The sequence below is a fragment of the Ammospiza caudacuta genome, chromosome 1, assembly GCF_027887145.1.
Source record: "Ammospiza caudacuta isolate bAmmCau1 chromosome 1, bAmmCau1.pri, whole genome shotgun sequence".
Lineage (NCBI taxonomy): Eukaryota > Metazoa > Chordata > Aves > Passeriformes > Passerellidae > Ammospiza > Ammospiza caudacuta.
This window is the reverse complement of record NC_080593.1, coordinates 97,605,117-97,632,266: the sequence shown is the minus strand read 5'-3', so window position 1 is coordinate 97,632,266 and position 27,150 is coordinate 97,605,117.

Below are 27,150 nucleotides of genomic sequence, written 5' to 3'. Positions count from 1 at the left end.
TCAGGGTAAACACTTCCAGAAAGCAATTCAATATATTATACAAAAACATATTTGAGTCATCCTCTGACAGTGTTCATTTCTCTCCATTCTTCTTAGATGAGAGAGACTAAGCAGCTGGTTTAAAGTAGATGCCTAGTTTAGAACTAGATGATAATTTAGTACAAGCTAAAAATCTGTAATATTTACCAAATTTTTGAATGCATTTGCAATTCTTCATTTAAACATGCGTATTTTGACAAAGTGATTTTACCATATTTATTGTCAGACTCATGCCTTTATACAAGGCAAAAAATAAACACAGGAGTATAAGTTTAGGTGGGAAGGGTCCAATTGCCCTGCTGAAGCAGGACCACATTCACCAGGTTGATGGAACTATGTCCACACTGCTTTTGAATATTTCCAGAAAGGGACCACAATCTAAGCAACCTTTTCCAGTGCTCAGTCACCCTCACAGCTAAAATCTGCTTCCAAATAATCAGACAGAAGATGCTGTGTTTTACTTCATGCCCATTACCTCCCATTCCTGGACATTGAATGGTGTCAGGATGTTCTATACACCCTCCCTTCAGTGGTTTGTTCACATTGGTAAGAGCTCGCTGAGATCTCCAGGATAAACCATCCCAGAACTCTCAACTAAGGAAAGAGATGCCCTTAAATCACCTTAGTGATCCTTTTTTGGACTCTCTTTTGTGCTTGGTACCTCAGAATTGGATCCAGAATTCCAGGTGTGCCTAAATAAAATGAAAGTCACTTGGAATTTATATGAAGCTTTCAATCATACTTGTATGAAGCTACCTATGATAATTTTCAGATGAAAATACTACTTCTCTCATCTTTTATCAATCTTTCCACTAAAAATCTGGTGATAGTCCAGGACATGTCCTACCAGTCGTGTGCTATCTGCCAGGGATGTCTGAAACCTTTGACCATCAAGAAAACTGATCCGTTTCTTCTTTAGAGGAGAAGCTAATGTTGAAACCTGATGTTAGATGATCTGGAGATTTGATCTTGACTAGTCTGCATTTTAGTTGTTTTTTTTTTCCCTATCAAAAATTAAACATAGTTTTCAAAGCAGAAAATATCACAACACATCTGCTTATTGTACTTGATCTTGCAGTGGCTCCTAAAGGAATTGCTCAGACATCTGAAGAAAAATAAAACCTATGTGGTAAGTGCAGAATAGAAGAGAAAATGACATAAAATTGGCAGTGCCAATTAAGATTATCAGCAGAAGAGGAAAAATTTAAAAATACTGTGGTAGGTAGAAATTAGGTAATCAAAATTATCCATGTATGATAAACTTCTAAGAGAACAGAAAGAAATTTTAGAATCATATGCAATTAATAGCAGAATTTATCTCTAAAAGGAAAAAAATCCTAAGTCAGTTATGCAACCATTTTACTGAATAATAATAATTTTTTAATCAATTATTGACTACTGAGAGAATACATAATTTATAGTGCTATCACATTGTAGTTACTTCTGATGTTTCTGCATGCAGGTGCTAAATCACATTATTGACTGTTGTAAAGTGCATTTGTTCTATAATGAAATACTTTCATTGTAGAAAATAAATCAGGACACACTTTCATGTGTACATGAAATCACCTGTAAAAACCTAGATGGCATTTCTGCAACTTGCTCTTATGATTGTATGTACTATAAAAGAGGGCAAAGAGTGTCCTTCAAATTTTAGGCTTTGTCTGTTAAAATAGAAAAAACTACCAATGAAGGAAATATGTAAATAGTAAGAAGATTACCATTAAAGCAAGGATAATTTTCAATTAATTTACAAGAGCACCATATAAAAAGGTAGTTGAGGTTCTGCTGTAGTGGGTGTCCAGAGAAGTATTTGATATAATGCCATAACTCTTCCTACAGATTATAGGGGCAAGAAGAGATGCATCCTTGTTTAGAATGAATGTTATCAACAAAAAATGATAAAGAATTAGTCAAGTCGTCATTACAGGCAACAGTAGGCCTAATTTTATGTCAGATTCTACTGGATTGTTAGGATGAACTTGAACCTGTAGGAAAACTTTTTGAAAGATGGTCAACTAATAGAAAAATAACTTCAATATTTGAGATTATCTTTATGAATCTACAAATTGGTACCTCAGTTGTTACCTGTTTGGCATTCAGCTCCTGAAACAAAAAATCTATATCCAGAATGAAAGTAAAGGTATATATGATGAAGTGCCTTCGTGGTGAAAGAAGGAAGCCAGCTCCCCATCTCCTCCTTTCCCACCAGACTTTGTGCACAAGGAAGTTACAACCACTTCTGTAAGGGTCCCTGAGACAGATTTCATGCTGGCATTTGTGAGTGCTTATTGAGTCAACTTGAGGGTCTTCGGGTGCCAAGGGTTACAGTACAGACAGTCACACTCTTTGGAAATCCAGCCCTACACCACGATCCTCTTGTGCTCCTGCTTCAGTGTGCTCCTACAGAGGTGGTGATAAATTCGGGTGAGCTCCACTGCCTCTCAGAGAAAACCACCAGTCACATAAGTCTGTCAACAAGCACTAAAGCTTTGGAGGGTTTATTTTATGGATATGGGTCTGGAAAAGTTAATATAATACTTTTTTTGCTTTCTTGCCTTAGGAGACTAGATACAAATAGAGACAAACAAGTGTTTTTAAGGCCAGGCTAGGCTGAAAACTTGCAGCCTGTCTCTGCTTCACACTAACTGCTGTTACCATGCTGAAAAATTGATGGTTTTCCTCTTTTGGGGACTTAGTTAGCAGGAAGAGAATAGATGGGGTAAAGAAAAAGGAGGAAAAAAGAGGGGGAAAAGGATAAAAAAAGGGAAAAGGATGCCAGGAAAAGTTCAAACCTGTGACAGTAAGGAAAAAAATCATTTTGGAATACAGAAATATATAAAAAGCAAAAGTGCTATAAAAGTCTTGAGGTAACAGTGAATAGGAAGTCAGCTATATTTCAGAGACTATGCCAGCAAGAAGAAAAGCAAAAATAACTTTGATATGATTTTAGGTGCAAACAGAGGTTCATCCATCATAGACCAGATACATATTAAGATCTACCTTAATGCCAGAGTTGTGGCTTTGCCCCATAATGTGGACCCGTGGGCATCTCAAAATTTAGAAAATTTAAAGAATTCAGAATAGAAAAACCCAAACTGAGATTCTATAAAATCTCACCTTTGAGGAAGGAATCAAAGTAGGGCAGAAACTTTATATATCCTGCTTAATGTATGTCAGAGAGACAAAACTTTGAAAAGCATGAATATAAAGCCCTGAGAAAAATGACTTAAAGTCATCCAAGGGGGCATAAATACAATAAAAGGGGAACAACAGGCAATGTATAATTTCCTAGCCTTGAAATACATTCAGCTATAGAGCAGTCTTATAAGGCAGTGGTGGAAAACTCATCACTCCAGTACCTTCACCCTGTATTCTCTTGTTGCAATAAAATAAAAAATTACAGCATCAGAAGTAAAGTATATTCTGTTACTAAAAAGAAGAAAAAAACCTATTATGGACAGGACACCTGAACCCAATCTTTTAAAATGGCCTTGGAAAAAAATTTAAAAAAATTTGCAGGGAATATTATTTTATTGGCAAAGAGAATGATAAGAGATTTGAATAGAATTATCATTACCAATTTACTTAAAGCCAGCTATGTCTATATTACAAAAAATCTTACTCAGTAGTATCTTTCACTGAAACAGGCTTAGATACTAGGGACAGGGACCTACAACTTCAATACTTCTAAAAGATCAAAAACTGAGCATAAAGCTAGTTGGGGCAAAAGTGTTTTGTTTTGTTATTTTTTAAATCTTACTTTAAAACCTACAGTGTCAAGTGAAAAAAATTCTTGAAGTAACCATAGTGACAACAAATTTTTAAATATCACATTGACGAGTTATTTATGCTCTTCTGGGCTGGAGTGAGGGGAAACTGTCTGGGAAATAAACATTTACCCTTTTAGATCAATCTAGGTAAAGGACTTTTTTGACTGCCTGAGAAATAATGTAGCACAATCCGAGCAGTGAGAATAGGAGATGAACAGAAGGTAAACCACTGTGAGGCTACTAAAACAGAGTAATAGCAGTTCAGTCACACTCCATGCATGGCAAGCATGCAAACACAGTCTGATATCACAAAGGCGTTTGATGAAAGAGGTAAATGAGACAGAACAAACAAAAATACTATTTTTGAACAGGCATTTTCCTTGAGCAGCAGCAGAAACAGCTTGTTCTCTCTCCATCAAAGGAAAATCTCTGAACTGTACCTTGTTTCAACTTTAAATTCTTTTTGCAATTTTTTTTTGATATTTGCATCCCATTTGGTGAAGTTCCAAACTGAAATGAAACCTGTTCCAAGCTACCCCATGTGACTACAGATACTTGGTGAGCTGCCTGTCGTTTAACAGCAATGGGAAGCAGCAGCCAATACCCAATGGGCCCCTGTCCATAAGGGCCCCTGAGGCAAGAGCTGCTGATGGTTTTGAATGCAGGTGAACTGCAGTGGATTTTCGACTCCATTTAAGGACAAGTGAGAAGTTCACAGAACTGAGTTCCCAAAAGAAACTTGAAAGCAATAAAAATTATGTCACTTTGATCTCCCCTACCTCCCTACCAAAAAAAACCCCAAAAAAGGTGGTAACAGCCCTTCTTGCATTTATTGGACGTAGAACCAACGAGCGGCTGCTAAAGGATTTGAAGAACATGAATACAGGCTTGAATGGAACAGTCTGAAAAATTTCTTCTGCACAGGGAAAAGACTTTGTGCAACATGACCAAACAGTATGATGCATTAAAGCACACAGCTGCATGCAAGCAGAAAGAACATTCAGGGCAGAGAATAGAACATGATACATTTTAAACAGAAGTATTATGGCTCACATTTTTTCCAAGGCTAAGATGAAACTTTGGCAAATGTCCTAGTTTTACTGGTCACATTTACATTGTGGCAAATACAGAACAAGAAATACTGATTAAGAGTTTTCTCGGTGGGTATTTACACATAAAATTAGTGCTATTTGTAAGTCCTTTATTAGGTACCATCTTCCTTCCTCCTTTGTGAATTTACATCTGAGCACAGACATGGAATAATGAGGCCCAGAAATTATACTGCACAATGAGACAAAGGATTATAAAGAGCTAATCAAACAAAAAAATCAGCTTGTAGCCAAAAGGAAGTAGTACACAAAAAATATTTTTTTTCTTTCACAAGCCACAGTGTAACTTGGGGCAAGAGTAATCTAATTTGAACTAAATATCATTCTTTGCAATGAATGAAAATATAGGGATTACACAAACTTGGCTATTCCACATTTAATATTAGCATACATGGGTATAAATATAGTGCATTTACAGATATAAATGTGAAAGCAGCACAGCTTCTTAAATATTTCTGCTTATCCCCTTCACTCATTGATGTGGTTAATCAGATTGACCTATAATATGTATCATTAGACCATTTCCACTAGGAAACATGTAAGATCTTGTCCATTTCATCTAGAACTTAAACAAAGTACTTCCAATCACTATAACATGGCAATTATCTGATGAAAGATTTCTTGTCTGATAAATTCCTGTGAAAATCATTTCAGATCACAAATCTAACATGAGTTCTGAGGAAACAACCAGGACATCCTAAATGCTGACTTTTTTTTTACAAAAAAGTGCTTCATTTTACCTTTTTCATATTATTTTCCTAACAATGTTTTAATGATTAACAATGCTTCCTAACTGTGTTTCAGTATTTAAATATTTTTTGAAGGATGGCTTTTTTTCTTTTTTTTTTTTTTTTTTTTTTTTTGTTCATTAGGAACAGATTAAAGCAAAGCTAAGTAATATCTGTGTGTGTTTTGCTTTGATATTACAGGGCCCATCTGCATATGCACCGTTTAATATTCCTGTCTATTTTGATTACAATTTCTGAAGGAAATTTAGGACTGAATTTAAAGTAACATAATAGGAAAATAATTTTGTATTTATTAAATAGATTGAAGCATATAATTAGCAGGAGGACATTTGATTTCTAACATGGGTATCTAACACAGAAGTAGACCAAGGACTAGTAACCATCTTTCACATCCCATGCTATGCCTACCCATTGTGAATTTGAACACAAGCTTCAAATTCAAAGAAAAAAATATTTTAAAAGAAATCAAGCAGTATCTCTGCCTAAATCATCCACAAACTCTACAACTGTCCACTTAAAAGTCCATTCCTAAGCTTACTTTCAGCAGCATTCATTCTAAATGATATGTGTTTTATGAGACAGAGTACAACCAGAAGATGTTTCTGTATTTTGGTAAGCAAGATGGGTCTCTCATATGGCCAAAGCTATTTTGCTTTTTGGTGTTTTTTAATGAAGACTAGAATTCAGACAATCCAAAACATGCATTTACATATTTATATATCAAGAAAAAGCTGTGCCAGGAAACAATAAGTCTGAATTATGTGTAAAATATGAACTCATATATCTGCGGTATTAGATTTGATTGTGCTGCAAAAACTTCAGACATGTTCTTACCATGAAGTCTGTTAATGTAATTTTCCCATATTTTACAGATTTTACAAAGATCTACACTTTGCGGGATTTTAAATCATGCTTTTCTTTTACACTGATATATTGCAAAATTTAGGTTAATCAAACTTGTACATACAATCAAGAAAGCAAAACTTGCATACTCTGCTATTGCCCCACTGACACTTCATTATTGATTTCAATTTGGAATTCCTATAATTAATAATGAATTCTGAAAAAAAAGTAAAATTTTACCTCCACTCTGATTCAAGGCAATAGATGCTTCTCTGAATAGAAATACATTCTTAAATTATATGTATAAGCATAAATATTTGCTAACTTTCTGCTAAAAATTTTCTCATAAAATACAGAGTAAAATTCCCAACTATATTTCAATGTTCAAAATAGGTTAGTCCTCTCAAAATCAATAAAGTTCATTCAGCTTGATTCCACTAGAGTAGGGTTTGCTTTCTTAGATTTAGCAAAAGGATATATTTCCACAGAATTTCAGAGCAGAGTTTTCTAGCCTTTGACAGTACATGAAGACTAATTTTGCAACTAGAAAAAAATGGCAAAATTTGCTAATGCAATCCATATCTCTCAGATTCACCAGTCTTATGTCAGTTTGCAATATGAAATATTCTGGAACTACTGCTAATGGTAGCATTTTTGCTGCAGCTAAAAAATTGTAATACTGTAGCAGAAGAAGATGAAATATGATTTACTTTTCCCTTGGCTCATAAAATACTCCAAAATCTTGTTTCAAAAATTCTAGCTTTAATACCCACTGTTTGTGTCTATCAGAGGTTATTGCTGGGAGATACTTGGAGCAGCTCTGATCAGATGACTCCAGCATAGGCTCTTTCCCAAGAATCTGTTTTCTGCCAATGTCAGATATGGAATACTGAGCTGAATGGACCTTTTCCATCATCTAGTATTCCCACATTTTTAAGATGAATTTAAGCCAGAAAGAAAATATATAGAAGCAAGCGAGCAAATAATGTTTCTCAGTTTTTGCCTTTACCTATCCATACATCAGACAGACATTTCCATTTGCAAGAAAATTAATTATTGCTTCCAGTTCTGAGTGTGTATGTGTGCATGTCCACATATATTTTGTGTGAATACATATACCAGCATGTAAACAGCTGGTTGTGACTGCCATTGCAGTCTCACTCTGGATGAAATAGATTTTTTTAAAATAGAAAATAACAATATTGTAATTTATTTTAATTTCCTGGCATTCAAAGAGATTAATTAATCCATTTTAATGACACCTACCTGGATGAATTAAATTTCAATTAGACTTTGATTAGAAAGAGATGACTAGAGGGGCTGCCACTAAAAAGAGAATAAAATAACCAGCAAGTTTGCCCTAAAGGACTGTGAACAAACCACAAACCAGAGGATAGGGCTGGTGTCTGGCATTTTCAGTGCCTTTTTAATTGCAGCATCTTTTACCATATTTACTTCAAGAATTACATCTGATGCTTCTCTTATCTACCAAGGGCACTTTTCATCCTACAATTGTTCTACCCTACAATTTTCTGAAATCCTTGCAAGGATTAGGGCAGAATGTATCTTTAGACTTCCTGCATGTACGGATCAAGAGACAGTTCTTGATAAGTTAAAAAAAATATCATAAGTTCCTGAAAGTAACAAGTTCCTGAAAATACCATATAGCTGGTAGAAAGTTACCAAAAGGGCAAGAAATAAATGTCAGACAGCAAAAGATGCACACCTTCTGTAGAGGTGAATATATATGGCAGAGTTCTGACCTGGACATAAAGCTGACAAGCAAAATGTTAATGTTTACTAACTCTAATTATGCCTTCATGAAAAATTATCTCTACATGAGGAGGAAAAAAACCCCAAAATTTGCAAGGAAACTCAATATTACCTTTTTAAAGTGCAAAGAGCTAGATACTTCAGTGATGCTTCAGATAAGTGTACAAAGAACCATTTTTGAATGCTTACACTGACTTCTGAATAATTTCTACAGCAGTAGTTAATTGGACATCTTAGTTCCTGGGCTACATGGCACTTCCTGAGTTATTTCCAAATTGCAGCACATACATCTATGCTTAAATTCCACTGCTTTGAATTTATCTTTTTCAAGTTCTGTTTTAGAAATGTGGCTGACCTGGCAGCTCCTGACTGCTTGATGTTCCTTCACTTTAATTCTAAATGCCATTAGAATTCTGCTTGCTCTACAGTCCCTCACCTCACTGTCACCAGCATACAGAGAATGATTGTGGAGGGAAGCTCTGTCTGAACAGCTAAAATCCAGAAACAACCCAGCTGGAGTCCAGGTCTCCATTTATATCAGCAAGTGCATTTTCACACAGTGAGACTAGAAAATGGAATATACACGTGCAAATAAAAACATAATATTTGTACTTACATGACACCTGATTAAAAAAACCCCACATTTTCTATGCAGTATTTAATCCTCAAATTACTTATTCCAAAGACATCATCTTCCAAATTTTTTATACTAATGAGACCTTGGTCGAGCTCATCCAGTGGTTTTTCACATAATCACAGGATATGCTGAGTTGGAAGGGACCCACAAAGATCTTTGACTCCAACTCCTGTCCCTGCCCGGGACCAACCCCAAAGACATAAATTTACTTTTGGGCAGCACTTTTTAAAAAGAGCCTTAACTGCCTTACTAAAGGTCACAGTGGAGAAAAGCTTTAGAAACAGAAGATACTCGGTCTAAATCCAAGCATAAAATTGTGTCTGTGATCATTAAATATTTGGCACCTTTTAAGAAAATGTTACCAAAAATTACCTGGAACAGAGAGACAACTTTCCTTGCATAGGTCAAATGCAGCAGCATTTAAAGTTAAAAAAGTATTTCTGTAGTGAAACCAAATGTTTGTGTAGTAGCAATGGTTAGGTGAAACAGAAATATAGAGCACACTGCAAAGAGACCATCTGAAATAATGAATAGCCACTTCATTTACTTCTAAAGTATATGGTAAGGCAGTCCATCTACTTCAGTGTTGAATTACCAGAAGACAGAAAATGGAAAAAAAAATAAGAAGAGGTTTATTCTAGTTCCCTTAGGCTAAAAGATCTGGACATCACTATAATTTCTAATGCTTATCTCACTCTTAGAAATACTAGTGAGAACACACCAAAAATATATTTAACTATGAGATCTGCCTGTGTCGTCATATTAAGGCAGGCTTTCTTCATGCATCAGCAGTGTCAGCAGAGAAATTAACATTTGGGAAATCATCAGCCCGTGATTCAAGGACATCTATCAATAAGTACACAATTTTCTTTCTGTCAATTGAGTATAAAGGAAGAAAGGAAGTCTTAATTTTTAAAATGACTTGTTAATCAATTATTTACCAGAGAATAGAGTTGTAAGCATCTGAAAACTGAATGTTCAATTTGAGTTGTCTGCAATCATGAACTTCTGGGCACTGTTGTTTATGAGCTTATGGAAGAGAAGGTTAAAACTATTCTTCAATATCCTTACAATTTAAAAGCAAAAATTAATTCCCATATGTGTTCCTCCTTGGTCTTCCATGACCCCCAGTGCTTTTAGGACACACTACAATGAAATGTTGATGCCTCTACTCACAGGTGTCCAGCAGAAGAAAAATTTATTGGATGAGCAAAAACAGATCTGGTCAAGAAAAATTTATTTTAATTAATGAAAAATTAAAAATAATCTCATTTTTACCCTAATTATAAATAGTAGCCACACCTAAATGCTTAAAAATTTATAGAAAATATTTACATTCTTCCATCTCCTGGTCTCTGTATGCCTCAGGATTTCATGGGAGAAATTTTTCATTTTGAAATATTGATCTGATATACACTACAAATCAGAGACCTTTTGCAACCTTTTAAAACTTGGGTTTACAAAGAGGATTTTGATTTTCTCACACATTTAGACAGCTTATATACCCTTGTATTTTTCTCTCACATGATATTTCAGTTATAAATAGTCAAACAGGAAGAGCTGACTTTTTGGATTAGTTGCTCTGTGAAACATTTTAGACTATAATTTCATGAAAACAGAGTACTGTAACTCAGAGGGAGTTGAAATTATAACTTTCAATGTTCAAATATTACTTTTAATTTCATTTCATATCTAATCAGAATGCTTCTCCCTTTCCAAACATTTCCCTTATTATTACTATTTCCAAATGAAGATGATGTTCTGTCTTTTCTATATTGCTTGCAAAAGCAATCTATAGTCAGGACTGAGAGAAAACTCTTTCATTAGGGAGAAGGAGATGAATGTCGTTCTACTGCATGCATTTACTCACTTTAAAAATATTTACTGGTCATCTTGAAATACTTCAATGTCAATTAGTGTTTGTACAGTAAACCAATTTTATTTCCATAGTCCTCTGTTTTGATTTCAAATCATAGAACCATAGGATAGTATGGCTGGAAGGGACCTTAATGATCATCTAGTTCCAATGGCCCTGCCAGGCACAGGGACACTTCTCATTAGATTACTTTCTCAATGCCCTGTCCAACCAACCATTGAGGCCTGACAGGGTTGGGCCATCCACAACTTCTCTGGGCAACCTCTTCCAGTGCCTCACCACCCTCACAATAAAGAATTTCTTCTATCATCTGACCTAAATTTCCCCTTTTTTTCAGTTTGAACCCATTGCTCTTTGTCCTATCACTGCAGTTTGTGATGAAGAGTCCCACTCTGGTTTCCCTGCAGGCCCTCTTCAGATACCAGAACATTGCTGTGAGTTCTCCATGGAGCCTTCTCTTCTATGGCCTGAGTAGTCCCAAATCTCTTAGCCTGTCTCCATAGCAGAAGTGCCTTAGTCCTCTTATCAACTCTATGGCCCTTCTCTGGACTTGTCCCAATAGTTCCATGTCCGTATGTTGTGGGCACCAGAACTTCGTGCAATACTCCAGGTGGGGCCTTTGCAAGAGCTGAAAGGAAGAACCACATCCCTTGACCTGCTGGCCACACTCCTTTTACGATTCTTCCCACAATCTTCCCACAATCCTTTCTATGTATTTCAGAAGCATAGACAATTTTTCTTATACAGTGATGCAATATATTCAACACTGTGGTCTATGCAGCATGCTTTTACACATGCACGTGCTGTTTGAAATCTGCAATAGTCTGCTGCCTCAAAATTACATTGCATCTATGTGAAACTACATAACACTGGAAAGCTGTAGGAAGTAGTTTTTCTCTGTGCCTAGAGCACATTAAATCTTGCTATACATTGTTCAGAATTTCCTTGCATTAAACATGATAATGATCTCAATTCACATGACCTGAAGTGATTTATTTTAGGCATCACTTAAATGATGACTGCTTATGCTCACATGTTCATGAATATTGGAAGCATGAGTGGCTGCATGAAAACTGAAATTCAAAATGGACTACTGTAATTTCTAGGTGAATTTGATGCAATAAATTAAGATGCAAGGAATTTGCAGTGAGCTACTTTTATGAAAAAATCAATAAACTCTTGTAATAAAAATGGTAATAAACATGCTAGTTCAGTAAATAATGAAAAAAGTAGATTATGTGCTTTATTGGACTAATTAGGAAATGCTTTATAGGATCAAATGTTCTCACCAAAATTAAAGAAATTCTTTTTTGAAAGAGTCATGAAAATAATTTCCCTTTTTTTACTGAACTCTGCAAACTAGCGGAAACTCATTGAACTGTAGCTCTTCCACAGACTTTTTATGGGCTTTTTATATGGGATTTTAATTTAAGTTATAAAAAACAGTGTCTGAAAAGAAAAATATCAAGAAAATTCCACACCTGAAATTCTGTATGATTGCAGATGTTTTATTTTGTGCTTGGTAAATGTATCCAAAAAATAAAATCACAGATTTTCTTAAAATTATTTTTTACCTTAAGGGAGACTTTTACCTTAAGGGAGATTTCTTCCATTAGATAAAATTTTTTTGCCCAGCTATGATTTTAAATATACATTCAGCATGGAGAAAACACAAAGGAGAAAGAGCTTCCTGCTTTATTGAATGAAATCAGAATTCTTTGCTTTCCTTTAAATATGCACTTAACTTGTTTTGCCAAATCGAGTTGAAAACAGTTACCCTTGCAAGGTGTCTTACCCTGCTCCCAATTAGTTTAATAGCAACTGTCAAGGATTTGAAGTATTCTGAGAGCACACTTTCTCTGTCACCCTCCTATTTCATGATTGGCTGTTAGTGACAAAATATATTCCTGCACAGTCACAGTTTCAAATGATTCTCTTTTAATTAATCTAACTCAAAACTGACTGTGACTGATAGAAATAACAATAGTTTCAACTTCTTTTCATCATGAAGTCTGAACTTTACGTATCTTGTCCAGAAGACTGATTGTTTATGCCACAGCCTGTCCTAATGCCTTCAAAAATATTTGAGTCTTTTCTGACTTGTAAGAAAACCAAAGGGCTAAAATAGACAATTTGTAAAAAGCAGATCATTTAAAGAGGTGTATAACTTCTAGTCAGGCAGAAGTTCAGGTTGCTGTTTCTTACTTTCATGAGAGAATAAAACTTTTCAGATATTTATTTTCTATCTTTATTTTTATCTTTATTTTATCAGATTGCATTTATTTTATGGTAGATCAAGGTCCAACTTCAATCATGCCTGGATGGGCTAAAGAAATGAGGTAAAGGAAAGTGTTTTTTACAGGAAGAAGTCAAAACAAATTCAAAATATTCTTTCTGGTGCCTTAGCCCATAAAAATTCACATTTTCTGAAAATCTTTAGCTATTTTGTGCACCAGGTCAATATTAGCTATACATTTAATCTTCCATTTAATGCAGCTGCAGGCAATGAGATGTGGGGTTTATGCCTTGAAATAATCTACAACCAATCATAAACAATGCAATTCATCAGCTAAGCCATTAAAAAAAAAGGAATGGAGAACATGCAACTGGCTTTAAAGTCTCTCAAGAAAGTTCTTTTAGCTTTTGTAAAAGGAACGGATAAAAAGAGGCATAAGGAGAAATTCTAGCTGTAAGGCTGGCCTTCCAGTATGTGACTGGCTGCCATGGAGAGATCAGCCACAGGGGAGACTCCAGCTGATGTAAGAGGAGCACAGGTATGTGCACTGGAACCAGAGGGACTGAGAAATTGATAGGCCAGATTCATGCCAGATATGTATGCCATGCCAATAAAACCAGGGTTCTTCCAAGAGAAAAGATTGCTCTGTTAAATGGGGTTTAATCTTGGTTGGACATGTCAGGTACTGCTGACTTGAACTTTTTATGTGGTTTAAAATAACAGTCCCCCCAAAACCAAAATAAAGCAAAGCAAAGCCCCACAATAATTACAGAAAAATGTTCTATTTGATTTTTATGAAAAAGGCATTTTCTCCTGCAGCAGATATACCAGTGATTGAAGAGAAAATGAAGGAGAATGCATTTCAGCGTAGTCCAGTTTGAAAGGAATGTATATAAGGTTTCAGTAGCTTTGTCTCAAAAATATATGCAAACTATTTAAAATTTTTACTTTTACCCATAGTGTTATTCTTTAATTGTCTACAATGCTCCCCCAAATTAATAACAAAAACATCATTATAGTCCTTTATAATTAACTTTAATTTTAATTAGCTTCATTCTGTGACCAGTCCATGGCCATTTAGTTCAGTGAGAGTTGGAACAATCTCGTAACTTGGCAGTTGCAAATTTTCTTAAGTATTGTTTTTTTACAAAATATTATTTTTTCTTGTCATAGGGAAATATATGCTTTTATTCCCCACCATGTTTTCCTCTAAATCATGTACTGTGCGGTTACATATCAGCAATTAAGGACCTAAATCGTTTAAAACACGATATTTGTTTCCACAGACTTGCTTAAAAATAGAAACATCTCTACTCAGAGATACATTTTTTTGCGTAGGATAGTTATTACAGTAATGAGGTATTTTTAAAGAAAAATATACCAAACACAATATTTACTTGCTATTTGGTAAAACAATGAAATAACACACAGACATGGAGGATTCAGTAGCCATTCTAGGGTGCTAAAACCTATTAATTCAATTTTAAAAATGCAAACTATCTTTCTATTTTTCCCATGTATCTTTTTTGTATTATATTCACCTTAATGCTCTAACAAAGCTATGAAGTTGGTAACCACATTATTTAGGTTAATACTTTACAAATTCACCTTATACTTTTGCATAATCTCAATTAATCACTACATTTCATACTGTATTATTCAATCTGTTCAAGGAATCAGAACAATTATGACTAGAAAAATTGTGCTGGAGATTTCACTTTTTCTACATTTTCTTCCCTAACAAAATACCTTATTAATATAACTGGAATTATTAAAACTTCATCATATGATAAGACATTTTTTCTTTTCCTCAGAAATCCTTCAATTTTTCAGTGTTTTATATGTGGTCAGAGTGACCTGCTCTTCCTTATAAAAGTCACTTGGCACCTTTTGCAGTCTTAAACTATTGAGTTGCTCTGATGAACCTTCACCTTCTTTATTAATTTTTTTTACCAGACTTGGAACATACATGGCCTGAAAATACATTATATGTTAATCTCACTATAACAGAGTTCATTACAGTTCATAGTCTAAATAGGGGTCCTTCTTGCCTTATTCACTTCATTTTGCCATGTAAACCCAATGAAGTGCCTTATCCACTTCATTGGGTTTACATGGCAAAATTTTGGTAGTGGAGTTACTGCAGGGGTGGCCGTTGTGAAAAGACATCAGAAACTCTCCCCATGCCTTGACAGAGCCAATTTCATCCAGCTCCAAGACAGTCCTGTCTCTGGCCACAGCTGAGATCATCAGGAGCATTGGGATTTAGAATGTTTAAGAAGGAAAAGTATTAAATGGCAGCTGGGAGAGAGGAGAGAATATCTGAAAGAAAGAGTCCTGCAGACAAGGTCAGTGGAGAAGGAAGGTTTCAGGAACTAAGATTTCCCTGCAGCCCATGGTGCAGCCCATGGAATTCTACAGGGATGCAGAGATCCACCTGTAGCATGTGGAGTACCCTCTGCTGGAGCAGATGGATGTCCGAGGGAGGCTGTGACACTGTGAGAAGCTCATGCTGGCAGGACCTGTGGCTCCATGGAGAGAGACGCCCACCTGGATGGCAGGTTAGCTGGCAGAAAAATCTTGTGATCTCAGGAGGAACATACTGTGACGAAGTTTGTTCCTGAGGGGCTGCACCCTATGGAATAGGCAACATGCTGGAGCAGTTGGTGAAGTACTGCAGCCCATGAGGAAACCATCTGGGTTGCAGAAGCTCTGGAATGACTGTTTTCCTTGGGTGGGTCCTCACACTGGAGCAGGGAAAGGGGGGTAAGGAAGAAAGAGTATTAGAGACATGTAATGAACTTACTCTACCTTCCTTTCTCCTGGGGCTTCTGTGTGGGGTTGAGCTGGGAGTAAAGTTTAGCCTGCAAGAAAGGGAGAAGTGTAGAGAAGGTGTTTTTAGATTTGTTCTTCTCATTATCCTAATCTGTTTGATTGACAGTAAGATGCATTCCTTGCCTGATGCTGAGTCTGTTTTGGCCATGACAGTGATTTTTCTGTCCTTATCTTGATCCATGGGCTTGTTGCAGTACTTTCTCTCCTTGTATTTTTGAGCAAGAGAAGTGGTATAGCAGTTGGTGGCCAGCCAAGGTCAAACCATCACATCCACTTCACTTTTTTTCTTTGTTTCTTTAGAGGTAATCTAAAGAGTCTCTAAAAGAGACTAAGACGTTCTCAGGGAATCTAAGTCTCTACTAAAAAATACTGTGAAGACCATATCAGCGCATATATGTGAGTGCATAAATGTTCTGAAGCATTTCTAAGATGTTTGTATACATGTAGTCCAGACTACATTTTAGAATGCCCGAAGGTACAGCTTTCTGCTGATGAACACTTTGTGGAAGTTCCTCTTTTTTTTTTTTTTTTTTTTTTTTTTTTATCTGTGCAGGCACACAAATTTGGGTAAAGAAAAGAAAGATTGGTTTTCCTGAAGTACATCTAATGTGGGGAATATTGCCATTGACACATATGTAGCAGTTACTTTGCAAGTACCTAGCATTTCTTTTACTTGGTATCATTTTATTTTATATGAATTAGTCAAGAAAGGAAGAAACTAATTTTCTGAGAATTTTCTTCCAACCATCTCCAAGGGCTTGGAAGGGTTTGTACCCTACAGTTATCTCTCATATCAGGCACCTGACAGAAGGAGTCCATAATATAATGCATGTATTAGTTCAGAACATTCTCTGCTCATGTCCTCAAAGTTAATTTTAATACTAAAACAGGAAGACATAGGCTCCTATCTGTTAACTGCAATATTGTCCTATTTTGATTTTGATAGTATCTAGTAGTTTAGTAAATAGAGGTATTAAATTGAGTCATAAATTAGGATATTCAATGTCCATTATTCAATGCAATATTTTTATTCATACTTTCAAGCTTAGAAGAAGGAGATACCTTCCCAGCTTTTGTACTGATGAATGTCAAGTCTAAGCCAGAATGGCTGGAAGCAAACCTGGATGCAAATATTTAATTTTCTGCCCACCTATATTTCACTGATAGTGACCTTGTTATTTCCACTGAGGAGCTGAATTTTATTACCTGTCCTCAGATACACTGGTCCACTTTTCTCCAAGATGGATTGTTTACTGTTTGTATCTGTCAGTATCCTAACTGGTGGTCATAGAGTTCCTTCACTGGGTATAGTAAGGCAAATTTCAGCAGAATTATGCTGATTCTATTCAAATTAATCAATTACACTGTTTGCATGGATCTTTAAAATACTTTTTGTCACAGATCTTTAAAATAGCATTCGCATTGTCTATGCCAATCAATATGTAAATATTATAGGCACTCTCGGGTCTCAGTTTCTCGAACATTTAAAAAATTAATTTTTTACTAAAAAAAAGACAGAAAATGTGTTGTCTCCTAAATTACTAGGCTTAAATGTGGAAATTGCACAAGAGTATGTCTACAAAGCAAACCCAAACCAGGAAAGGAAACTATTAGAAGCAGAGATGCCTCTTTCTCCAGGAAGGGACATGCTTCTGGACAGTGTCCTGGTCTTGCACTATTAACATCAGCTGTTGTTGTACTACTAGCACTAGCTTCCAGAATGTGATAAATAAAAACACTCCTCACAGGCAGAATATATCAACTTCATATCACATTAATATTGCATGTTATAACTACAAAATTCTATGTAGCCAGGTAAAGTGGAATTATCACCTGTCACTGAGTACAAAGACAGACACACAGCAAGTATTTATTCCTTATTTAAGCCTATTACTATTTACTGTTAGTTAGGTTTTTCCTTTAGGTGTGATTTTCACTTTCTTTGACTACCAGCTCATCACGAATGGAATTGGAAAACTATCTGGCTCATCACAGTACTGGGATCATTATTTCATGGCTGGTATATACATGTGATTAAAAATATGATGTTTTTCACAATAATCTGACTTTATTTTAACTTCTGCAGCTAGTCTGTGATTGTTATTCTTGTCTACCCTTGGAAGCTTGAGGCATAAACCATAGCAGTTGCTCATTTTCTGTAACATGTAACCAAAATATTTAACCAACAGGCATTTTACTCTCCAATTTTAATCTCAAGAATATTAGCCTTCTGTTTTCTTTTTTTCTCTTGTTCCCCTGTGCAAATTGCACCCAGCTATATCAATATTGCTGTTATGAATATTATCTCATGAACTTTCAGTTATAATAATTGATAGTCACCATCATTCAGTAACATTCTAGGTAATGATTATTCATACACTTCAGGTATTTAAGTACTTTAAGAAAATTATAATTAGTATAATAAACTTCATATTGAGTTGCAAACTCAGTTCAGTGTATCTTGGACTGAGAAGACAAAAAATGTTATAATAAATAACACTTTCCTTAACTCGCCTGCATGCTAAGCCTTGTAACAAACATTGCCATTCTAGGGAGGGTCTAGGAAACTGACACTGTACCTGTATAAACTATTGTGAGGTAAATCAGGAGTGAAGGAGTCAACTCCCTTCGAAGAAACCCATGCAATTGTCAGTACAACAAATCATCTACAGATCTCGTTTCTCAGCTTGTATACATCTTTCTTCTTCTGTGTCTGACCACAGCAGTGTGCCATCATGCTCTTTAAAATTCTTGTGGGAATTTATTGTCAATGCACCATGCACTGACACTGAAAAATGAAGCCCATTTTAAAGATTTAAAACACTGCTTACTTCCATCTGTTTTCCGTAAAAGATTATGCCAAGTAAAGGTCTTAACATAACAGTCTTAACATGTTGATTACATCAGTGAAACAATTAAAGAATATTTCTACAAGATCCAGTAAAACTACTCTAAATTAGGCAATGTGAGACTTCAGAGTGCAATTCAAGACTCATCTGTTGTACTCCTTGTGTATGGTCTATGTTCTAAGGGTTTGCAATTAGAGCAATAATTCCTTTCCTTTGAATGATTCTCTTCATGATACCAAGAATAGCTGATGTATGTGTAAACCTTTAGGGCAAAGGATAGACAGAAAAGGAGGATAGAAGCAAGAATAAAGCAACCTGCAAAAGGACAGACTAGCAGAAAAGAAATTAGTTTAGATCCAGCACACCCTCTCAGCCAGATGTTCTTCACTGCATCCATTTCACCTGCTGTTGTATCTTGTTGCAGCATCCAAAAAGAAGAGTCACCAGCACCAATTAAACAAAAGCTATGTCTAGCCTTCAGATTTTCTTTCCTTTTGCCTTGATTTTCACTAAGTTCTGCACTTTAACAAAAAAAAAAAAAAAAAAAAAAAAAAAAAAAGAAAAAAGAAAAAAAAAAAAAGAAAAATAGGGGAAAAAAAAAGGAAAGGGAAAAAAAAGAAAGACAACCGGGGAACTGCTTTTTACTTCTTCTTTATATTTTAGTATGTGCATTGTATCTGCTGACTTTGCATGAGCTATTGTTGGACAATTCCTCATTGGACCAGCCATTCCAAGATATGTCTAACAGAAATAAAAAGTCTTCAAAAAGGTTTGACAGATTTACAATGAGGTACTATGATGGGTCAGAGCAGGTGAAAAGCATATAACTCTGTACTCTAATACAAGTCTTCAAAATTTTAGCCACATTTTTTTAAGCTATATGCCATGTTTCTTCCAAATTTCTCTAACATTAAGAATTCCATATCACTATTTGAAACTATTGTAATACATGTTAATATATATGCTTGCCCTTTATTTGTGATTACAAGGCATGTTCATCAAATTAAAGTTATGGTAAAATATGTTTTTATATCGTAGATGAATATAAGAATATTTTTAATAAATCCCTTTGTAGCCCAAAACACTAAAAAGGAGGAAAAGAAAGAAGAAAATGAAAAGTACTTCAAAGAACAATTTAGGGGAAAAAAGAGTGATTAATATTACAGCAGGACCCTCTTCAGGACACTCCAAAATATTATATTCAGTGCTGCTCATACCATTTAGTTTTGAAATTATTATGCCCAAGTCAACTTCAAACATCTCCTCTCTTAAAAGAAAATGAGTCATTAACAATGCCAACAGATTTCTGCTGTTATATTCCACTAAATTATGGTGCTAAGAAAATAGCATACATATTTATGAGAAGGGTTTCTACATAGAAGGATGCCATCAACTCCTAATAAAAAGAAAGAACACTTAAAAATATTTATGAGTTATTGAATAAATAGTTAAAGATAATGAAAATAGACAGATAAACAACATCAACAACAACAGAAAAAACTCCCAATACTATAGAAAACACCTTTTATTTCCTAACTCATTAATACAAAAACCATTCTTATCACCTTCTATTTATAACAACCCGTTCCCCCTATCAGACAGCTAAGATGAATAGAGCAATGCACAAAGATTCACAGACACTGCAAAACAGAAAGATACAACTGTTGTCTTTGTGAATATAGACCGTGGGCCAACACAGTGATTTTGATTATTTTCCTTTTATTTTTTTCCATTCCACATAGTTCAAAGGCTTTCTGAAACACTACAATGAGACCGTAGGCTTCAAGGTGCACAAGGTGTTTGTCATTGATGTCTCTCCTACTGCTGGTATTCTCACCATTCTGTAAAAACTACCTCTTCTAATCCCATTTTTACATAAATAACCCCCTCCTTCCGTGTAGTCCCTCAAAACACACACACCATACCACAGAAAGTGACTATATGTAGAATATAGTCACTCTATGTAGACTATATGTGCAGCAACCCCTTCCCTTCATGTACCCTTAGGTACCTGAAGACTTACTCCTCCTTCATCCTTTCCTCTAGGGCTTTCCTTTTTTAACCTAAGATGCTCAGTGCTACTTGACAGGATTTGATTTTACAACTATTTCTTTTCTTCAGAGTCCTACCCTGGATGCACTCTAGGTGAACTATACCTCTCTCAGAGCCCAGTGATAAAAAGTGGATAAAATATTGCTATGAAATTATGTGGGAATGGAGGAGAGCATTATTATCAGAGTTGCCTCTGTGATTTGTGACTATATGATTGATTGTATTCATTGTGATCCTTTAATCCCTTCTACAAAACTGAACAGTTTCTCATAAGTTTGCTTTTGTGCACTTCATTATTTCTGCAAAAATGTTGATTTTTTGGGTTGTATCCAGGTATTTCAGATTAATTCCTCCTTTTGAAGATTATTTTGAATATCCCCTCTGTCTTCCTAGTACCTTTATGATTCATCCTACCAGATTTTCCACTACACTATCCTGTCTGATAAAACATTGAGCAGAACTAAACCTACCTTTAGATCGCTCTGAAATACTGTCCAGTACCTCCTTCCTTTTTACCTGTGAATAGTTAATAAATGTGAAAATTCTGTCAGAGTCATGTTCCTCAGAAATGTACAAAATAGTTTCTTCTTATTTAGAAAAATGCCATGCAAGATAATATTCTCAGACTCAATATCAAGAGGGTATGTACCTAATGTGTCCCTCATTTGCAAAGCCTGTTAATTTTTTCAGAAAGATATTTCCACTCTTTGACATCATTTGTTGACATATCAGATACGACTCATCTGCATGTTGTCTTCTGAGTGGTTTATATCTTATTTGCTGAGATTTTATTCTGTTATTATTTTCTCTTTGGCCTCCAAAAAACATAGAAAAGGATTTTCAACCAAATGAAAATTCTCACATTTTACCAGAGCACTTGTATTGGCTTTTTTCAAATAAATTCAAGAAGCAGCTTTCTTCTACTGAAGAGTTTGGGGTTTGAGGGGATTTTTGATATGGTTTTATTTTTTTCACTTTTTAATTTCTATTTCCACATCATATAGTCTAGATTTAATGTGGACATATTTTTACAGTTCCCCACATTCCTATCTATAATTCACGATACATCTGCTTTTTTATATATTTCAAAGTCTTGAATTTTGCTCTTTTCACCTCCAAAACTTTATGTGTCCCTGTCATCTCTTTCATCTTATGAGTAGCTGATCCATATTTATCCCATTTATTTGAAAATAAAAAATTTAGTAGAAATAATAATGATACCTTTTTATTAAAAAAAAAAAAAAAAGTTTGGGGGATTTTTCTTAACATGGAGTTTTGGGGTGATATCCCAAACTTATAAAATAAGTTTTCATTAGTTCCCTATTCTTCAGAGTGGCACAATAATATCAGTTAGTACTGGTGAAAATCACATTAAGTCTTATTCGCCCATTTTTACAATACCAGGCGATTGAATTATAACTTTTCAGAGAGTTTTAGAAAGTCAGAAGGCACATCCTTAAAAGTATGGGTTACTCAAGCCTACCACTGCTGCTGCTGCTGCAAAAGCAGATGAGAGAAGAAAATGCCTGTACTGTCTTTCACTAAACAAAAGAGAAGGTTACTAAGGGTATACACCATTATTCATTATAGGAATATGAGTGCCGGCATCAGTTAAGGAAGTATTGTTAGGTGGAAATCAAACAGCCAGTTCCTTTTTCAATGTCCCAGTTTTACCCTTCGCACTTACCCAAAAGTTCTGCCTTGGCTCTGCCTTGTCTCCACAGCTGATGCTGGGCAATTGGAGCGCTGGATGTGTCTCACCCACCACAGCTGTGCCATGGAAACCACGCTGTCCTTCGCATGCACATGCAGGCAGGGTCATGATGCACAGCCCAGATAATGCCATTAACCAAGGTGTGTGCACCGAGCTTGTACAGCCCTTGCATCCGTAAGTTGTCACAGGGCTTGCGAGGGTTTTTCAGGGTGAAGAGAGAGACAAGAATGTTGACCTCATGTTCAAAAGGCTTGATTTATTATTTTATGATATATATTACATTATTACTATACTAAAAAGAATAGAAGGAAAGTTCTCAGAATGCTAGCAAGCTAATAATAGAAAATGAATGAATAACAAAGTTCTGTGTGCAGGCAGAAAGCAAGAACAGCTCTGCTGCGAGTGGTCAGTAAATTCAAAAATTCACCCAAGACCAATCACGGACGCACCTGTTGCACTCCACAGCAGCAGATAACCATTGTTTACATTTTGTTGCTGAGGCCACAGCTTCTCAGAAAGGGGAAAAATCCCAAAGAAAGGATTTTTATGAAAAGATGTCGGTGACAGTAAGGAAAACACAAAAGCCAGTGAAGCTTATCCTCCAGTCATGGACATGCAATCACTGTTATCTTAACACTTTAATGAGACTCATTAGCAATTTACTGCACTGCAAATACACTGCTTTTAATTAATTTCAGTGGAATACTTGATATAGTGATTTGTTAACTGCTCCATAGGACATGGACTAAAATGACAGGAAAGACAAATTGTGTGCAAAATAATTTTGTTCCTAACTGGGTTCAGGAAATAATGAAAACTATTAGATTCAAGTAGAACAAATTAGCTATAGCTGCAGATAGTCATCTCACAGTTTAGTGCCCTTCCTAAAACATACATTAATTTGTTTGCAGATTGGAGGCTACTTATTCTAAACTCTGAAGGGAGCATATTTTAGCTATAATTTGGAAGGCTGAACTAGAGAAGTCCTCATCCTCTTTCATAACATGAGTGACATAATCTGGACAGGTTGTAGCACTATTCATATTCCAAGAAGATGACTCATGGGCAACACATAGAGTCCTTACCCCAAATGAACTTTCAACTGTTTCAAAGAGTCAGCAAATTTGACCTTACTACTCAGCTGAATAAATTAGTATTGGATAGACTGAAATGTATCTCCACATTAAAAAAAAAAAATTAAAAAAATGGTACAATAAATAAAGAAAAAGAAAATTAAATATCATGCATTAGAAAGAGTTTTGCTTTTTTAAGTGCTACATATAAAAGTCTCACAAGAATGTGTCAACTCTAAAGTCTCACAGCTGCAAGCAATATTAAAATATTTTACTTTAGATGGAAGGCTTATGCGCTCATAGATGTAAAAATTCCACTTCTTTTCCGCAGCATTATTTCTGCAAGTTTTAGGGGAAGGGGTGGGGGGGTAGGTGTTTTTTGTTTTACTTCGTTTTGTCATTATTTTTATTTTCTTTTAAATACTTTGAATCCAAACTCTCAGAAATGTCATGTTTTATCTCTGAGTTTTCCTAATGATCACATAGTTGTCTGGGGATTTGGTTCCTTGTTAGCCTTTAGTCCTAAACAGCCCTGCTGAGCACTGTTGCTTTCTAATTATTTTAAGCGTATCAATTAAACCTTCTTCTTAGTGTTTACATCAGAGACTTCTGTGTAAGAATGGCAGAAACCCTCACAGAAAGCCTTCAGCTCAGTTCAAAGACTGGTGACAAAGGTCACTAACAAAATGACTGAAAGAGAAGGGTTTCTTTCTTCACAGTCTTGGAAAGGGAAAGAAAGTGTAATGAGAACCCTACTCTGAATCCTCACTTTCTCAGTGCTAGCTGCAGCCCTTAAAAATGCCTGATTACAAGAAATCTATTCAAAGACCTTTCTTTAACCTGAAATAAAAAAAAAATATTTAAAAAAGAAAGTGCTTTCCCCCATCTCTTAAAAAAAAAAAAAAAAGGGGGAAACATTTAGCTCCACTTCAACTTGCCAGATATGAACTGGAAATACAATGCAATAGAGAGAAAATCATCTAAGAGTTCCTGGAGCTTGTGGAAGAAAACTTTCTGACACAGCTGGCAAGAGAGCCAGTTGGGAAGGATGGCCACAGGACCTGGGTTTTTTTAGCGCACAGAGCACTTGTGGGTGCTGTGATGGTTGGAGGCCATCTCGGGCATACCAGTCATGAAATTTATATTAATTTCAGCCCAGAGATGTAGCATGATATAAAGAATAAAATAAACTCCTAAGAGTATTTCTGTTATGTGTTTGATTTCTCAATTGGAATGAAGCATGTACAGGTGTGCCATCATAAGAAGAGATATGATAACTAATTTATTTAATTGAGCTTAAACTTTATTGAAAATTTTAAATAAATATTATAGAATTGTAAATCCAATCTAGTGTTCAAAATAATTATATATATATATATATATATATATATATATATACTGCGCAGGATAGGGACATAATTAGATCTTGATAAAATAACCATACTTTTTACTGCCTCACTTATTTCCTCTTTATTTTTTCATGCAACAGTTGCAGGTGATCTCGTCTTCCCACGGGACTGCTTTGTATGTGCCCATTTTTCCATTCAGAGCCCTGAATCCTTCTCAGGGCTAATCAGACAGGATTATGGCAATACTATTCATGTTATTTGAGAACAGAGACTCATAATGCCCATCTCCTATATTGGTCAAGACTGGATTTTTGCAGGGGTGCATAAGTAAAGAAAAAGAAGTTAGGCACATCTCTCAATGAAGATTCCTTTTGTAAGTAAGAGGTTTTAAGTGTTGTACCCACATCATTGTAGTTAATAGCCCTTAATGGGGCTTACTTCCATCCACTCAGCTAATTGCTTTTTGAACTGATTTATATTTTGGCATCAAAAACGTCCTGCAGCAAGGAGTTACACAATTTATTTATGTATTATATGAAAAGCAATTTACACTTCTGCCTGGTAATTTACTTGGGCACTGGCTGGTTTTTGTGTCATGAATGGTGAATAAGATATCCTAAATCACTTCTGACCTGCCATTCATGACTTCATATATTTCAATTATACCATCCTCACTCATGCCTTTTCCAAATTTGAATAACCTTGCTTATAAAATTTCTCCTTGTATAGAAGTCATTCTCTATGGTTCGTTATCAAAATTACCCTTGCCAGTACCATTTTTAATTCTGGTGATCACAGTCCAGTTGAACAATAAGTATTACTCTTCTGTAACTTCATAGTGGAACAACACACAGGAAACAATATGTGCAACAGCAGACTTCACACTCTGTTTATTTTTTTGTTAACACCAATCTATTTTTTTCCTCTTTTGGACAGTAGTGATTCTATAAAGGTATTTTTATTGTAATCTCATGGTAGTTCAATTTCTCTAATAACCTTGTTGAGACAATTTTGCAACAGATTCTTGCCAATGCATGCATACGGTACCAACCACATCAAATTTGGCTGTGTGCTCAAGTGACTTACACATACGACAGATGAATGTAAAATGCGACACCTCTTTAAAAAAGCCACATTAACTATTCTCCATTGCATCATGCCTATCAATGCATTTCTTAATGCAACAATTTCCTAGCATTTAAAAAGGTTTACTCAGCATGAAAGTGAGATTAACTTGCCCGTAGTTCTTTGAGTTTTAAATATCTTAGCTCCTCATTAGCCAAGTATCAAAATTAATTAGAAAAATTACTTACAAATCACTAATTTTTACACAATTAGCAATTATCAATCACAACTATAAGTTCAGCAATGTCTCTGTTTTTTCTCCTGAAACTCCTGGTTGAAAACATTTCAATCTTGGTGATTTATTGCTACATGTCTGTAATCTATTCTACTGTTGCTACAACCTGAAACTGAAGGGTAAATCCAATCTATCACTGAGTTGTACAATTACTTTGGAGCCCAGGTCTTAGACCAGTATTTTCACAATTTTTCCTTAGTTTTTGCTCAGTTTCCAGTTCTAGTGGATGCTGGAGCTCTGTGTAGAACTCAATTGTTCTAGAAATGAAGTTTATTTTCATTTTATGAAAATAAACTTTTTCTTTAACCACACAAATATCTGCCAAGTTTCTATTGACATGACTCTTACATGAGTAGATTGAACATTTGTAACAGTGCATAGAATTGTTTATTCAAGCTGAAGATTGCGCTTTTCATTATTCTACACATGTGAAGAAATCAAACATGGCCAATTATATTCTGTTCATGTTTCAGGCTTGTTACTTCTGTGAAAACTTCAAATCTAGAGAATGCATAAAGATGAAGTATTAATTTGTCACCTTACTCTGAAAGTCTTGATGCTTAAACAGTAGTCTTTATTCCTTGTATCTATTATTTTATCTTTTTTTAATATGTGAAGGCCCTGTGTTATTTTAGCTGAACTACACTTACCCACCTGTACGTATGCTGTTTGCTATCTCCATACAGTCTTTTGTTTAGCATTTCTGGAAAGATGCTCTGGAAAGATGGTTAGGTGAAATTTACCTAAAAAAAGCCAAAATTTACTACTGAGATTTAAAAAGCTAATAAAATTGTAAACTGCACATCCTCCATACACTTGGTAATTATTGTGCCATTCTATGATTAGATTTCTATATAAAGAAGCTATAAGAGAAACTCTAAAA